We start from the raw sequence: 16,779 nt of genomic DNA, 5'->3' as shown, positions 1-16,779 counted from the left end.
CTGAAAATACACAGGGTAGAAGCGACTTGGTCATAAAGTGATGACATGCATTGTTGTTGATGACATATGTTGTGGATGCATTGTTGTGATGACATGCATTGTTTGATGACATGCATGTTGTGTGATGACATGCATTGTTGTGATTGACATGCATTGTTGTGATGACATGCATTGTTTGATGACATGCATTGTTGTGATGACATGCATTATCTGAATTAGCGCCACAGAATCATACCTGCGGAGGAGAAGCATCTATGAAGGAACTTTGAATGTCTGGATCTTCAGAGAGTTGGCTAACTAACATTGGACCAAACAAACCTACTATGAGGGAGAGTAGATTGACAGGCTAGTTATTGCTGTTTGTTACTCGTCTTGTTGTCAAGTTGACCAATAGAATAGGGGAACGTTTCTACTATGAGGGACAGTAAGAACAGGCTAGTTATTTTGCTGTTTTGACTCGTCTTGTGTCAAGTTGACAATAGAATAGGTAACGTTTCTACTATGAGGATAGTAGATTAACAGGCTAGTTATTTTGCTGTTTGTACTCGTCTTGTTGTCAAGTTGACCAATAGAATAGGTGAACGTTTCTACTATGAGGGATAGTAGTATGACAGCTAGTTATTTTGCTGTTTGTTACTCGTCTTGTTGTCAAGTTGACCAATAGAATAGGTGAATGTTTCTACTATGAGGAGAGTAGATTACAGGCTAGTTTTTTTGCTGTTGTTACTCTCTTGTTGTCAAGTTGACAATAGAATAGGTGAACGTTCTACTATGAGAGATAGTAGATTAACAGGCTAGTTATTTTGCTGGTTTGTATTCGTCTTGTTGTCTGAGGAAAAGTAAATGTGGACAGTTATTCTAGAATCTTCAAAGTGTGCATCAGAATTCAGTAATAAGTATGACACATTGTTGCATCTTCAACTTGCATGTTCTGTTTATATGAATTACCATAATCTGAATGTGATTTCTGTCATTCTGAGCACTGTGGTGGACGCCCTAATCAGCTTACGCACCAATGCAAATGAGGTCCGGTAAATTTCTCAAATGTCCGGTAAATTCAAATGCTTCTTGGCAAATGTCCACCGCCACATTTTCCTAACGGAAACCCTGGAATAGGGGCCTTTGGGACAGTCTAAGCTTCTATAACTGTAGGGATGTCAATTAAATGATCTATTATGGACCATTTAGATGACAAATAACAATTAACAGAGTGGTGGTGGTCTCAGTCAACAAAGCTGGTCTCAAATGACGAGATAACTTGTCTGAGACTGAAGATTCATGTTAGCTCCCGAAGCTAATGCCTAGACTTTAGCTCAGTGGGATAACATGGTCTAGTGTCTCACTAACAACCCAGGTATGACCAGAGTTAAACATACTCACCAGTAGAGTCCTCAGGGGAGGAGAGGTCCACCACTGCAGAAAGAAGAGGAAAAGATTCACTTTACTATGACAACAATGTAGCGAAACTCACAACAAATCAAGTTAGATGTACAGTAAGTATTCTATATATTGTGTAGTATATTTGGAAATCTCCCGGGTGTCTCCCGGTGGCGCAGGGGTCTAGGGCACTGCACCCAGAGTCTCTGGGTTCGCCCCCAGCCTGGGCTGGGTTCGCCCCCGGCTCTGTCGCGCCGCCGCAACCGGAGATCCCGTGGCGGCCACGCACAATTGGCGCATAGCGTCGCCGCCGTTAGGGAGGTTTGGCCGGTAGGGAGGGTTTGGCCGGTAGGGATATCCTTGTCTCAGTATGTAATAAAAATGTATGCACTCTACTGTAAGTCGCTCTGGATAGAGCGTCTGCTCTTGGCCAGAGGGATATCCTTGTCTCAGTATGTAAAAAATGTAATAAAATGTATGCACTCTACTGTAAGTCGCTCTGGATTAAGAGCGTCTGCTAAATGACTAAATGTAAAATGTAAATCAAACTCTATAAATGCAATGCCCACTGTGTGGGGTCTGGTAGAGCAGCTGTCTATACCATGTCCCTGTGTGCGGTTGTAGTAGAGCAGCCTGTCTATACTATGTCCCTGTGTGGTCTGCCTAGAGCAGCCTGTCCTATACTATGTCCCCTGTGGTGGGTCTGTAGAGCAGCCTGTCTATACTATGTCCCTGTGTGGGCGTCTGGTAGTGCAGCGCGTCTATACCATGTCCCTGTGTGTGGGGTCTGGTCAGAGCAGCCTGTCCTATACTATGCTCCCTGTGGTGCGGTCTGTAGAGCAGCCTGTCCATTACTATGTCCCTGTGGTGGTCTGCTAGTGCAGCCTGTCTATACTATGTCCCTGTGGTGGGGTCTGGTAGTGCAGCCTGTCCCTGTACCTCTGTCAGCCCTCAGGGGCAGCCGAGAGCAGCCTGCACGGTGGTAAACTTCTCCAACCAGCAACACACTCTGCCCCCCCTCCTCAAAAACCAGATCCTACAGGAGAGAAAGAGAAGGGGTGAATTGATAAACTGATATTCAGATCTCAGAAACAAAACAGAAAAGACAAAAAGCTCATCACAAGTTCACCAATCAAATACCAAAGTGATCCTATAACAAAAGACTAAAGCCATAACCCGAGCGCTAGGCGATCGAATAAACCCCCAATCCTTCCATTCTGTTTAGCAAACGTGCAATCTCTTGAAAATAAAATTGATGACCTACGCAGAAGATTAAACTACAATCGGACATACCAGACTGTAATATTTTATGCTTCACGAGTCGTGGCTGAACGACGACATTATCAACATACAGCTGGCTGGTAATACGCCTGTATCGAGGACAGAACAGCGTGTCATTCAGACAAGGCGCCGCGCGACTGTGTCTTTTGTAAATGCACACCTGTGCACCATATAAGGAAGTCTCAAGGTTTTTGCCTCACCTGAAGTAGAGTATCTCATGATAAGCTGTAGACCACACTATCTACCTAGAGAGTTATCACTGTATTTTTCGTAGCTGTCTACATACCACCACCGCTGCGAACTAGACCACACTGAATGAGCTGATACTTTCACCATAAGCAAACAGGAAAACGCTCACCCAGAGCCGGCACTCCTAGTGGCTGGGGACTTTAATGCAGGGAAACTTAAATCAGTCGTACAATTTCTATCAGTATGTTAAATGTACAACCCAGAGGGGAAAAAAACACTTTTACTCTACACACAAAGACGCATACAAAGCTCTCCCTCACCCTCCATTTGCAAATCTGACCATAAGATTCTATCCTCCTCCTGATTCCTGCTTACAAGCAAAAATTAAAAGCAGGAAGCACCAGTGACTCGATCAATAAAAAAGTGGTCAGATGAAGCAGAATGCAAAGCTACAGGACTTTTTTGCTAGCACAACTTGGAATATGTTCCGGGATTCCTCCAATGGCATTGAGAGGAGTAACCACCTCAGTCATTGGCTTCATCAATTAAGTGCATCGATGACATCGTCCCCACAGTGACCGTACGTACATACCCCAACCAGAAGCGCATGGATTACAGGCAACATCCGCACTGAGCTAAACGGTAAAGCTGCCGCTTTCAAGGAGCGGACTCTTACACGGAGCTTATAAGAAATCCCGCATGCCCTCGATGAACCATCAAACAGGCAAAGCGTCAATCACGAGCACTAAGATCGAATCTACTACACTGCTCTGACGCTCGTTGATGTGGGCAGGGCTTGCCAAACCATTACGACTACAAAGGGAAGCACAGCGCAGAACTGCCCAGTGACACGAGCCTACCAGAAGAGCTAAACTACTTCTATAATCCCTTTGTGGCAAATAACACTGAAACATGCATGAGAGCACAAGCTGTTCCAGATGACTGTGTGCATCACGCTCTCCGCAGCCGATGTGAGTAAGACCTTAAACAGGTAACATTCATTAACAAAGCCGTGTACACTTTAAATGTGTACATGACCACTGCCAACACAAATTTCCCCATGGGGACAATAAGTAAGTAAGTAAGTGGCATGGTCCATGCCAGCCTCATACACCCTAGCATACCACTGCTCGCTTGCTTCTGAAGCTAAGCAGGGTTGGTCCTGGTCAGTCCCTGGATGGAGACCAGGTGCTGCCTGGAAGTGGTGTTGAGGGCCAGAGCGAGGCACTCTTCTCTGGTCTAAACAAAGATCCCAATCCCCAGGCAGTGATTGGGGACACTTCTTGTGTAGGTGCCGTTCTTTCGGATGGGACGTTAAACGGTTCCTGACTCTCTGAGGTCATTAAAGATCCCATGGCACTTATTGTAAGAGTACGGGTGTTAACCCCGGGTCCTGGCTAAATTCCCAATCTGGCCCTCAACCATCACGGTCACCTAATAATCCCCAGTTTACAATTGGCTCATTCATCCCCCTTCCTCTCCCCTGTAACTATTCCCCAGCGGCTTGCTGCCAAATGAGAACGTGTTCTCAGTCAACTTACCTGGTAAAATAACGGTAAAATAAAAAAATAAATAAAAAAGTAAGCAGGCCAGAACGGATTACAGGACGTGTACTCGGAGCATGCCTGACCAACTGCAAGTGTCTTCACTGACAATTTCAAACCTCCCCTTGTCCCGCGAGTCTGTAATACCAACATGTTTTAAGCAGACAATCATAGTGCCTGTGCCAAGAACACTAAGGTAACCTGCCTAAATGACTCGACCCTCACGGTCTGAAAGGCTGGTCATGACTCACATCAACACCGTTATTCCAGAAACCCTAGACCCACTCCAATTTGCAATCACACCAACAGATCCACAGATGAGCAATCTCTATTGCAACTCCACACTGCCTTTCCCACCTGGACAAAAGGAACACCTATGTGAGAATCTATTCTCATTGACTACAGCTCAGCGTTCAATCATCATAGTTCCTCAAAGCTCATCAATAACCTAAGGACCCTGGACTAACACCTCCCTCTGCAACTGGATCCTGGACTTCCTGAGCGGCCTCCCCCAGGTGGTAAGGGTAGGTAACAACACACTCCGCCACGCTGATCCTCAACACGCCGGTCACATCCAGCATCCTTCTCTACACTTGTCTGTCCAATGCATGTACTTAGCTTGGCCGCTCCATAGCAAGCTGCTCTATCCATTGGTGAAGTCCTTTATTGTCAAGCTAAATGTAAAAAAATATATATATATTTTATTGGTTTAGAAAGGAATGATATAAACAGTTACTTTTGTTTTGTTTGAACCGGTTCAGAACATTATTTTGCTGGTCGGAACAGTGTAACGGCACAAACAAAATAATGGTTCTGTTCAGAACGAATAGATTGGAAAATGATTTTGGTTCCAACTGTCACGCCCTGACCAAAAGAGCCTTTTCTATTCTCTATTTTGGTTAGGTCGGGGTGTGACACGGGGGGCGGGGGGGGTTCCTATCTAGGTGTTTTTGTTTTCGATGTTTGCCTGGTATGGTTCCCAATCAGAGGCAGCGGTTTATCGTTGTCTCTGATTGGGGATCATATTTAGGCAGCCTTTTCCCACCTGTTAGTTGTGGGATCTTATTTCTGTGTAGTCGCCTGTGAGCACTGCTTGAACGTCACGTTCGTTTATTCTTAATTGTTTTTTTTGTGAGTTTCATTGATTAAACATGTGGAACTCTACGCACGCTGCGCCGTCGTCCATTTATTCAACAAACGATCGTGACACCAACCCCTGATTTAAAAAGTTCAGGTATCAATCAATTAAGTATATGTGTTCAAAATGTGTACTGCCTCCATCTCATTGCAGAGTGGTGTGTGACGTGGTGATGAAGCCTTGCGTTGCCTGTTCATTTGCTGTTTGAGATGCTGTAGCAGCAGCACTCGCGCTGTCTGACAGATTTTTTTCTCTCAAAGGCTCTGTATCTCTATGCGTGTGATAAATAAAATGCATTACGAATATACTGTACACGTGCCAATTTAATTCCACAAAATTATGCAAATGAACCTATAGACCGATAATCATGACCAGTCAAATGTATTTAGATCAACTGGTATTTCCATCAATGAATAATGGTTTTTAGGCTATTTCGCAATGGGATTTTTTTCTTCTCCCGGACAATTGGCCAATGGCAATTTTATTTATCGGCTTTTACTTTTTTTTTTTAATCGGTCAAAAGCCGGCTATTACTGGCTAGTGGAAACCCTGCCCTATTCCCTATATTGTGCACTTCTTTCGACCAGAGCCCTATAGGCCTTGGTCAAAAGTAATGAACAACAGTTGAAGTCGGAAGTTTATATAAACTCAGTTTTTCACATTCCTGACATTTAATCCTAGTAAAAATCCCTATCTTAGGTCAGTGGCCTTTCAGGTTATGTTATATTAGGACTTGTTTTACTGTGGATATAGATACTTTTGTAACTGTTTCTCCAGCATCTTCATAAGGTCCTTTGCTGTTGTTCTGGGATTGTTTTCACTTTTCGCACCAAAGTACGTTCATCTCTAGGAGACAGAATGCATCTCCTTCCTGAGCGGTATGACGGCTGCGTGGTCCCATGGTGTTTATACTTGCGTACTATTGTTTGTACAGATGAACGTGGTACGTTACACGTTTGGAATTTGCTCCCAAGGAAGAACCAGACATTACATTTTTTTTTCTGAGGTCTTGGCTGATTTCTTTAGATTTTCCCATGATGTCAAGCAAAGAGGCTGAGTTTGAAGGATTGGCCTTGAAATACATCCACAGTTACCTCCAATTGACTCAAATGATGTCAATTAGCCTATCAGAAGCTTCTAAGCCATGACATTTTTTTCTGGAATTTTCCAAGCTGTTTAAAGGCACAGTCAAATTAGTGTAAGTAAACTTCTGACCCACTGGAATTGTGATACAGTGAAATAATCGGTCTGTAACAATTGTTGGAAAATGACTTGTGTCATGCACAAAGTAGATGTCAATCAAATCAAATCAAATTTTATTAGTCATATCACATGGTTAGCAGATGTTAATGCGAGTGTAGCGAAATGCTTGTGCTTCTAGTTCGACATGCAGTAATAACCAACAGTAATCTAACCTAACAATTCCACGCTACTACTTACACACACACACAAGTGTGAAGGGATAAAGAATATGTACATAAAGATATATGGATGAGTGGTGGTACAGAACGGCATGGCAGATGCAGTAGATGGTATAGAGTACGGTATATACATATGAGATGAGTACTGTAGGGTATGTAAACATAAAGTGGCATAGTTTAAAGTGGCTAGTGGTACATGTATTGCATAAAGATGGCAAGATGCAGTAGATGATATAGAGTACAGTATATACATATGAGATGGGTAATGTAGGGTATGTAACATTGTTTAAGTGGCATTGCTTAAGTGGGCTAGTGGTACATTTTTACATAATTTCCATCATTCCCATTTTTAAAGTGGCTGGAGTTGAGTCAGTATGTTGGCAGCGGCCGTAAATGTTAGTGGTGGCTGTTTACAGTCTGATGGCCTTGGGATAGAAGCTGTTTTTTCAGTCTCTCGGTCCCTGCTTTGATGCACCTGTACTGACTCGCCTTCTGGATGATAGCGGGGTGAACAGGCAGTGGCTTGGGTGGTTGTTGTCCTTGATGATCTTTATGGCCTTCCTGTGACATCGGGTGGTGTAGGTGTCCTGGAGGGCAGGTAGTTTGCCCTGGTGATGCGTTCTGCAGACCTCACTACCCTCTGGAGAGCTTACGGTTGTGGGCGGAGCAGTTGCCGTACCAGGCGGTGATACAGCCCGACAGGATGCTCTCGATTGTGCATCTGTAGAAGTTTGTGAGTGCTTTTGGTGACAAGCCGAATTTCTTCAGCCTCTGAGGTTGAAGAGGCGCTGCTGCGCCTTCTTCACAACGCTGTCTGTGTGGGTGGACCAATTCAGTTTGTCCGTGATGTGTACACGAGGAACTTAAAACTTTCCACCTTCTCCACTACTGACCCGTCGATGTGGATGGGGGGTGCTCCTCTGCTGTTTCCTGAAGTCCACAATCATCTCCTTTGTTTTGTTGACGTTGAGTATGAGGTTATTTTCCTGACACCACACTCCGAGGGCCCTCACTCCTCCCTGTAGGCCGTCTCGTCGTTGTTGGTGATCAAGCTACCACTGTAGTGTCATCCGCAAACTTGATGATCGAGTTGGAGGCGTGCATGGCCAGCAGTCGTGGGTGAACAGGGAGTACAGGAGAGGGCTCAGAACGCACCCTTGTGGGGCCCAGTGTTGAGGATCAGCGGGGTGGAGATGTTGTTACCTACCCTCACCACCTGGGGGCGGCCCGTCAGGAAGTCCAGGACCCAGTTGCACAGGGCGGGGGTCGAGACCCAGGGTCTCGAGCTTGATGACGAGTTTGGAGGGTACTATGGTGTTAAATGCTGAGCTGTAATCGATGAACAGCATTCTCACATGGGTTTCTCTTGTCCAGATGGGTTAGGGCAGTGTGCAGTGTGGTTGCGATTGCGTCGTCTGTGGACCTATTGGGTCGGTAAGCAAATTGGAGTGGGTCTAGGGTGTCCGGTAGGGTGGAGGTGATATGGTCCTTGAACTAGTCTCTCAAAGCACTTCATGATGAGGAAGTGAGTGCTACGGGGCGATAGTCGTTTAGCTCAGTTACTTAGCTTTCTTGGAACAGGAACAATGGTGGCCCTCTTGAAGCATGTGGAACAGAGACTGGGATAAGGATTGATTGAATATGTCCGTAAACACACCAGCCAGCTGGTCTGCGCATGCTCTGAGGACGCGGCTGGGATGCCGTCTGGGCCTGCAGCCTTGCGAGGGTTAACACGTTTAAATGTTTTACTCACCTCGGCTGCAGTGAAGGAGAGCCCGCAGGTTTTGGTAGGGGGCCGTGTCAGTGGCACTGTGTTGTCCTCAAAGCGGGCAAAAAGTTGTTTAGCCTGTCTGGGAGCAAGACATCCTGGTCCTCGACGGGGCTGGTTTTTCTTTTTGTAATCCGTGATTGACTGTAGACCTGCACATACTCTTGTGTCTGAGCTGTTGAATTTCGACTCGATTTTGTTTCTGTACTGAGACTTAGCCTGTTTGATTGCCTTGCGGAGAGAATAGCTACACTGTTTGTATTCGGTCATGCTTCCGGTCACCTTGCCCTGGTTAAAGCAGTGGTTCGCGCTTTCAGTTTCACGCGAATGCTGCCGTCAATCCACGGTTTCTGGTTTGGGAGATTTTTTATGGTTGTGTGGGTACGACATCGTCAATGCACTTCCTAATGAACTCGCTCACCGAATCAGCATATTCGTCATATTGTTGTTGGAGCGATGCGGAACATATTCCAATCCGCGTGATGGAAGCAGTCTTGAAGCGTGGATTCAGATTGGTCGGACCAGCGTTGAACAGACCTGAGCGCGGGAGCTTGTTGTTTGAGTTTCTGTTTGTAGGCAGGAATCAACAAAATGGAGTCGTGGTCAGCTTTTCCGAAAGGGGGGCGGGGGAGGGCCTTGTTAAGCGTCGGCGAAATTAGTGTAGCAATGGTCCAGTGTTTTTCCAGCCCTGGTAGCACATCGATATGCTGATAGAATTTAGGGAGTTTTGTTTTTAGATTAGCCTTGTTAAAATCCCAGCTACGATGAATGCAGCCTCAGGGTGTGGTGGTTTCCAGTTTACAAAGAGTAGATAAAGTTCGTTCAGGGCCATCGATGTGTCTGCTTGGGGGGGAATGTATACGGCTGTGATTATGATTGACGAGAATTCCTTGGTAGATAATGCGGTCGATATTTGATTGTGAGGAGTTCTAGATCAGGTGAACAGAACGACTTGAGTTCTTGTGTGTTATTATGATGGTCACACAACTTTCGTTAATCATAAGGCATACCCCCGCCCTCTTCTTACCGGAAAGATGTTTGTTTCTGTCGGCGCGATGCATGGAGAACCAGCTGGCTGCACCGACTCCGTTAGCGTCCCTTGAGTTAGCCATGTTTCCGTGAAGCAGAGCACGTTGCAATCCCTGATGTCTTCTGGAATGCTACCCGTGCTCGGATTTCATCACCTTATTGTCAAGAGACTGGACATTGGCGAGTAGTATGCTAGGGAGTGGAGCGCGATGTGCCGTCTCCGAAGCCTGACCACGAGACGCACGTTTTCCCTTTTTCGGCGTCGCCAGGGTCGCCGGCTGGGATCTGATCCATTGTATTGTGTGGAAGGCAATACACTGGATCGTTTCGGGAAGTCATATTCCTGGTAGGAACGATGGTGAGTTGACGTTAATCGTATATTCAGTAGTTCCTCCCGACTGTATGTAATGAACCTAAGATTACCCGGGTACCGATGTAAGAATAACACGTAAAAAACAAAATACTGCATATTTTCCAAGGAACGCGAAGCGAGGCTGCCATCTCTATCGGCGCCGGATGTCCAAAAATGTCCTAACCGACTTGCCAAAACTATTGAGTGTTTGAAAACGGGTTTTAATGACTCACCTGTAAACTTCAGACTTCAACTGTATGTAGGGAATAGGGTGCCATTTAGGTGCATATTGTTTGTGGTGTTATAATGTTGCTGTAATGAATGTGTTTTTCACCATGGTCCCTTCTCTCCTCTTGTCTCAGGTCCCCTGTCCTCTCTCTGGGTGGGGAACGTCACCGTGGACCTTACTGAGAAACACATATGGGATTTTCAAAACGTACGACCATATGCCCCATTTCCATCTGTTTTAGTTCAGTAGCTGCGCCTATTATCTTTCTATCTCCATATCCACTGCTTAGGCTTCTCTTGCTGTGACTTTCTTTGTTTCTTACATGGTGTGTGGTGATAATCATCAAGAAACATAACATTAACATTTTAAATGGTTTACTCAAAATGGCCGCTGGTCCACCATTCTAATACTATGACATTTATCTGTTTGTTGATTTGGAATGGTGATCATTATTCTTTTACGTTCTAATTCTATGTTCTTTACTGTAGGTGTGGGGAAATAGAGAGTATCAGAGTTCTACATGAGAGATTCTGTGCCTTTGTCAACTTCAAGAATGCCAACATGGCCGCTCGCGCCTTGGAGAGTCTCCAGGTGAGTGATGGGATGAAACATAATGCTGTCAAATGCCTTCAACTATGTGAGATGTGCTTTCAATTCAATTTAGCTTAAACCTTAGGAGGTTGTACTTTTGGGACTATGCTTTTGGTTCTATTGTACGATTGGAACTATGCTATTGGTTCCATTGTACTTTTGGGACTATGCTATTGGTTCCATTGTACTTTTGGGACTATGCTTTTGGTTCCATTGTACTTTTGGGACTATGCTATTGGTTCCATTGTACTTTTGGGACTGTTCTTTTGGACTATGCTATTGTACTTTTGGGACTATGCTTTTGGTTCTGTTGTCTGATTGGGACAATGTTTATTTAACCTTTATTTAACCAGGCAAGTCAATTATTAATAACAACAAATGATTATTTACAATGACGGTGAGGCTAAAGGCCTCCTGTGAGTATGGATAACCCCCCCCAAAAACTGTTTCAATCTAATTAACATAATAATACAAGTCGCCTAAAAATCTGTCCGTTCAAGATAGAGATATCAGTCCACCGCATCCGCCGATGTCGCACTTGCGGTGAAAGGTGGCAGAGCGAGAGMGATGTTTGTCAGACCATGAGACAYCCCGAAAAACGAAAACCTCTGTACAAAAACTTTATTAAAAATAAGTTTGACTAAAAGGACAACAGACAGAAGACACTGGCAACAGCTCAAATATACCAGCAAACAAACTGTGTGTATGTAGTGTAAAACAGGCTTCCTTACATAAGGCTATGCAAACTAGTGACATGGGGTGACAACTAGAAACAGCTACATGGCTCAATGACCTGTTCATCTATTTGTCCTTTGAACTCCTCCAGGGACACCAGGTACTGGTGTTTTAGGTTGGCTTGGAGGGAATTCAAGATCAGGGGCTGAGTAATGAAAGGGACTATTAGCATAAAACAAGATTTGAGATCTGAGCTTGTATTATGTCTTCTCATTTTGAGCTAGAAGAGCAGTTTTTCTTAAATGAATAAGAATGTACCAGTGTTTGAGCCTGCGTGYTGCTACTGATGTCCACCTGACAGCACTGTAGAGATCACAATGGTGAGTTAGACGTCTCTGCATGATACACAGAGTCAAGAGCCTTCAGTGTAGAGCTTGAGTCTTGCACATAAATAGTATCATCATYGTYCAACWYRGAGAGAAAAGWMCAACWATTCAACTCCTTTCTGGCKGCAAAGGAAAAACAATCTTTGTGCCGGTAATAAAACCCAATACRWTGTTATTRGTTCCATTGTACTTTTGGGACTATGCTATTCTATTGCATCTATTTTGAATGTGCCTGCTGTTTGTCCTCCTGTCCAGGGTGTGGAGCTGGAGAGCACCAGGCTGGTAATCAGGTACCCAGACCGCTGGATGCAGAGAACCCCTCCCTCTCCTCAGAGGACCAACCCTATAGGCCTCAACACCTCCTCAGCCTCCCAGTACGCCTCCACAGGGTAAGGACATCCGTCTGTCATTCAAAACATCATTATGAGTTATTCTAAAGTGTTACCAATCATCTCATATAAACTTTTGAAATGTACAAAGTGATGGAAGGAGGAAGCAGGAGCACAGGTGCAGGTGTTTGTGTTTTCATACTGTTTGTCTCTCTCTCTCCCAGGACCAGGAGGATGGCTCCCATCAATGGTGACGAGTGTTTCTTCTGGAGGACCACCGGCTGTTTCTATGGTGACAAGTGTCGCTTCAAACACAAGCCTGACCAGAAAGGAAGAGACAGGAAACCATGGCAACCCTGACCACCACGCAGCGACTGGATAGTAGAGAGGGAGGAGAATGATGAAGATGAAGGAAGAGGATGAGGGACTGTCTCCCTACTTTAAAAGGGAACAGGAGGCTTGGATAGAATGGGGGTGTTGGGGGGTGTCACCCCGTTTGTAGTCCTCTGGCACAGACCACAGATCCCAGACAGAACACTAGAGATATAGAATGAGTGTGTGAAGTGTCAATCAAAGTGAAGAGGAGTGCTCCTCTGATTTCCTTCTCCCTCTCCCTCGGCCTGAGCTGTGAAACATGGATATTACATCATCATTAGATCCTTGAAGGGATCTTTGCCCAGTGGACCGCCTCTATGATGACCATGTTGTAGACACTAAGGGGGCTGACATCTGTTGTTRTCATGTGTTTTACTGTGTATGTATGTATGGTCATGTGACTGGACATGTGACCTGAATGTGTGACTCCTTGTGATGTCACTGTGAGACTCACTGCCAGCCTGATGTCATAGGGTGCCAAGTAATTGCCCCTACAGGGGATAAATAAWCAATGCTTTTTAATTGAATATGGGGCATGTTCCAGGCAGACTAAATTGCACTCACCTGCCTTCTCTCACAACACCTGGATAGGTGTTTGTTTAAGATGTCAGCTAACCCAATCATGATATAGCAAACTGATGCACGACTGCACAGTCAGTGACGTGGCATGCAACCATGAGTCAGCCTGGAACGTCACCAGTGTCCATGGGGTGTTCTAMCATCCACACTAGACCACCTTAAATGAAACAAGTAGTGTGCTACTGTGGATATTGGAACAAGACCCATAACACCTTCCTAATATTGAGTTGCACCACCCCCTTTTGCCCTCAGAACAGCCTCAATTCATCGGGGCATGGACTCTACAAGGTGTCGAAAGCGTTCCACGGGGATGCTGGCCCATGTTGACTCCAATGCTTCCCACAGTTGTTTCAAGTTTGCTGGGTGTCCTTTTGGTGGTGGACCATTCTTGATACACACGGGAAACTGTTGAGCATGAAAAACCCAGCAGCATTGTAGTTCTTGACACACTCAAAGCAGTGCGCCTGGCACCTAATACTGTACCCCATTCAAAGGCACTTACAACTTTTGTCTTGCCCATTCACCCTCTGAATAGGCATACATACACAACCCATGTCTCAAGGCTTAAAAATCCTTCTTTAACCTGTCTCCTCCCCTTCATCTACACTGATTGAAGTGGATTTAACAAGTGACATCAATAAGGGATCATAGCTTTCACCTGGATTCACCTGGTCAGTTAATGTCATGGAAATAGCAGGTGTTCCTAATATTTTGTACACTCAGTGTTTGTTCAGTGGACTAATACATGTGTGTTCAGTGGACTAATACATGTATGTTCAGTGGACTAATACATGTCTGTTCAGTGGACTAATACACTGTCTGGTTCAGTGGGACTTAATACATGTCTGTTCAGTGGCCTAATACATGTCTGTTCAGTGGACTAATACATGTCTTGTTCAGTGGACTAATACATGTCTGTTCAGTGGACTAATACATGTCTGTTCAGTGGACTAATACATGTCTGTTCAGAGGCTAATACATGTCTGTTCAGTGGACTAATACATGTCTGTTCAGTGGACTATACATGTATGTTCAGTGGACTAATACATGTCTGTTTCAGGTGACTAAATACATGTCTGTTCAGTGGACTAATACATGTTGTTCAGTGGACTAATACATGTCTGTTCAGTGGCTAATACATGTCTGTTTCAGTGGACTAATACATGTCTGTTCAGTGGACTAATACATGTCTGTTCAGTGGACTAATACATGTTTGTTCAGGGACTAATACATGTTATGTTCAGTGGACTAATACATGTTGTTCAGTGGACTAATACATGTCTGTTCAGGGACTAATACATGTTCTGTTCAGTGGACTATACATGTATTGTTCAGTGGACTATACATGTCTGTTCAGAAGGACTAATACACTGTCTGTTCAGTGGACTAATACATGTCTGTTCAGTGGCTAATACATGTTATGTTCAGTGGCACTCATACCTGTATGTTCAGTGGACTAATACATGTGTTGGGTTCAAGTGGACTAATACATGTATGTTCAGTGGACTAACTAATACTTCATGTCTGTTCAGTGGACTAATACATGTCTGTTCAGTGGACTAATACTGTATGTTCAGTGGACTAATTCATGGTTCAGTGGACTAATACATGTTGTTCAGTGGACTAATACCTGTATGCTTCAGTGGACTAATACATGTCTGTTCAGTGGACTAATACATGTATGTTAGGGACTAATACATGTCTTGTTCAGTGGATTAATACATGTTTCTGTTCAGTGGACTAATACATGTCTGTTCAGTGGCTAATACATGTCTGTTCAGTGGACTAATACATGTCTGTTCAGTGGACTAATACTGTATCTGTTCAGTGGACTAATACTGTTGTTCAGAGGACTAATACATGTCTGTTCATGAGGACTAATACATGTCTGTTCAGTGGACTAATACACTTGTCTGTTCAGTGGACTAATACATGTCTGTTCAGGGACTAATACATGTGTGTTCAGTTGGACTAATACATGTATGTTCAGTGGACTAATACTGTTGTTCAGTGGACTAATACTGTATGTTCAGTGGACTAATACATGTATGTTCAGAGGACTAATACATGTCATGTTAGAGGACTAATACATGTTGTTCAGTGACTCATACAATGTCTGTTCAGTGGACTAATACCTGTCATGGTTCAGTGGACTAATACATGTCTGTTCAGAGGACTAATACATGTCTGTTCAGTGGACTAATACATGTCTGTTAGAGGACTAATACATGTCTGTTCAGTGGACTAATACATGTCTGTTCAGTGGACTAATACATGTCCTGTTCAGTGGACTAATACATGTCTGTTCAGTGGACTAATACATGTATGTTCAGTGGACTAATACATGTATGTTCAGTGGGACTAATACTGTATGTTTCAGTGGACTATACATGGTTGTTCAGGATAATACATGTCTGTTCAGTGGACTAATAATATTGTTTTGTGCTATACATGTATGTTTCGTGGATACTGAATTGAGATACATGTTTTTCGCATCAATGTAAAATGACAATCTGTCTGTATCCCTCTCAGCATGTGGGGAGCTGGTGTACAAATGACTGTTTATTATGTCAAACAGTTGTATTCATTAATAATAAAATACAGTTTTATCAAATCAGATGAAGTTTCATTATTAAATGTCATTGTATCTGTATCTTTATCCGCTCCACGTGGCGTATATTTACGTTTCCCTCTCTGATTGGATTTGTCTCAATTCCTCGTCGAGTGACAATTAAAGAAAAAAAAACGACATTGATGAAAGATGTGAATTCCTCTACCCTGGCAAAGACAATAGACCATATTAGGAAAACGATTTAGGCTTTGCCTGTTCCTCTCTGCCCCTGTTCTCTCTGCCCCTGGCCCAGTACTTTCTGGTGCGTCCCTTTTCTCCACCCTTCCGAAGTGTGCACTAACAAATTAATCACCAATACACACACACACAAACACACACACACACACACACACAAACAGAGGCAGTTGTTAACTGAGTTGTCTCATTTCAGGTGGAGAGTTCAGCCCCTGTGAAGAGGAAGAGAGTCTCACTAACAGGTGACATGAACACAATTGTCTCAGAATGATTATTTCTATTCACTGAAATGACCCCAGTTTAACACTGTATGTGTGTGTTTCCTCCAGAGAAGGGTATTCAGTTGTTTAAGCAGGGCCAGTACTCTCAGGCTGTGGACATGTTCTCTGAGGCTATCCACTGTTACCCCAAAGACCACAGATACACAGCACCTTAAAGCTTAACCTCTGACCTCTGACCCCAAACACCACAGGTACACAACACCTTAAAGCTTGACCTCTAACCCATGACCCCAAACACCACAGGTACACAACATAAAATACCACTATACTCCCACCTGAAATTAGATTTGTGAAATCTTGTCCAAACTCTCTCTGTCTCCCTCTCTCTCTCTCTGTTTTTTTAGGAATAATTGATACAGCTACGGGAGTTTGGAGATCTACTCCTCTGACTTAGGTTCCATCTAATCCAAGATGGTGTAGCAGTCAGAC

The sequence above is a fragment of the Salvelinus sp. IW2-2015 genome, unplaced genomic scaffold (assembly GCF_002910315.2).
Source record: "Salvelinus sp. IW2-2015 unplaced genomic scaffold, ASM291031v2 Un_scaffold2442, whole genome shotgun sequence".
Taxonomy (NCBI): Eukaryota; Metazoa; Chordata; class Actinopteri; order Salmoniformes; family Salmonidae; genus Salvelinus; species Salvelinus sp. IW2-2015.
The sequence above is the reverse complement of the archived record's forward strand: the minus strand, read 5'-3'. Positions refer to the sequence as shown.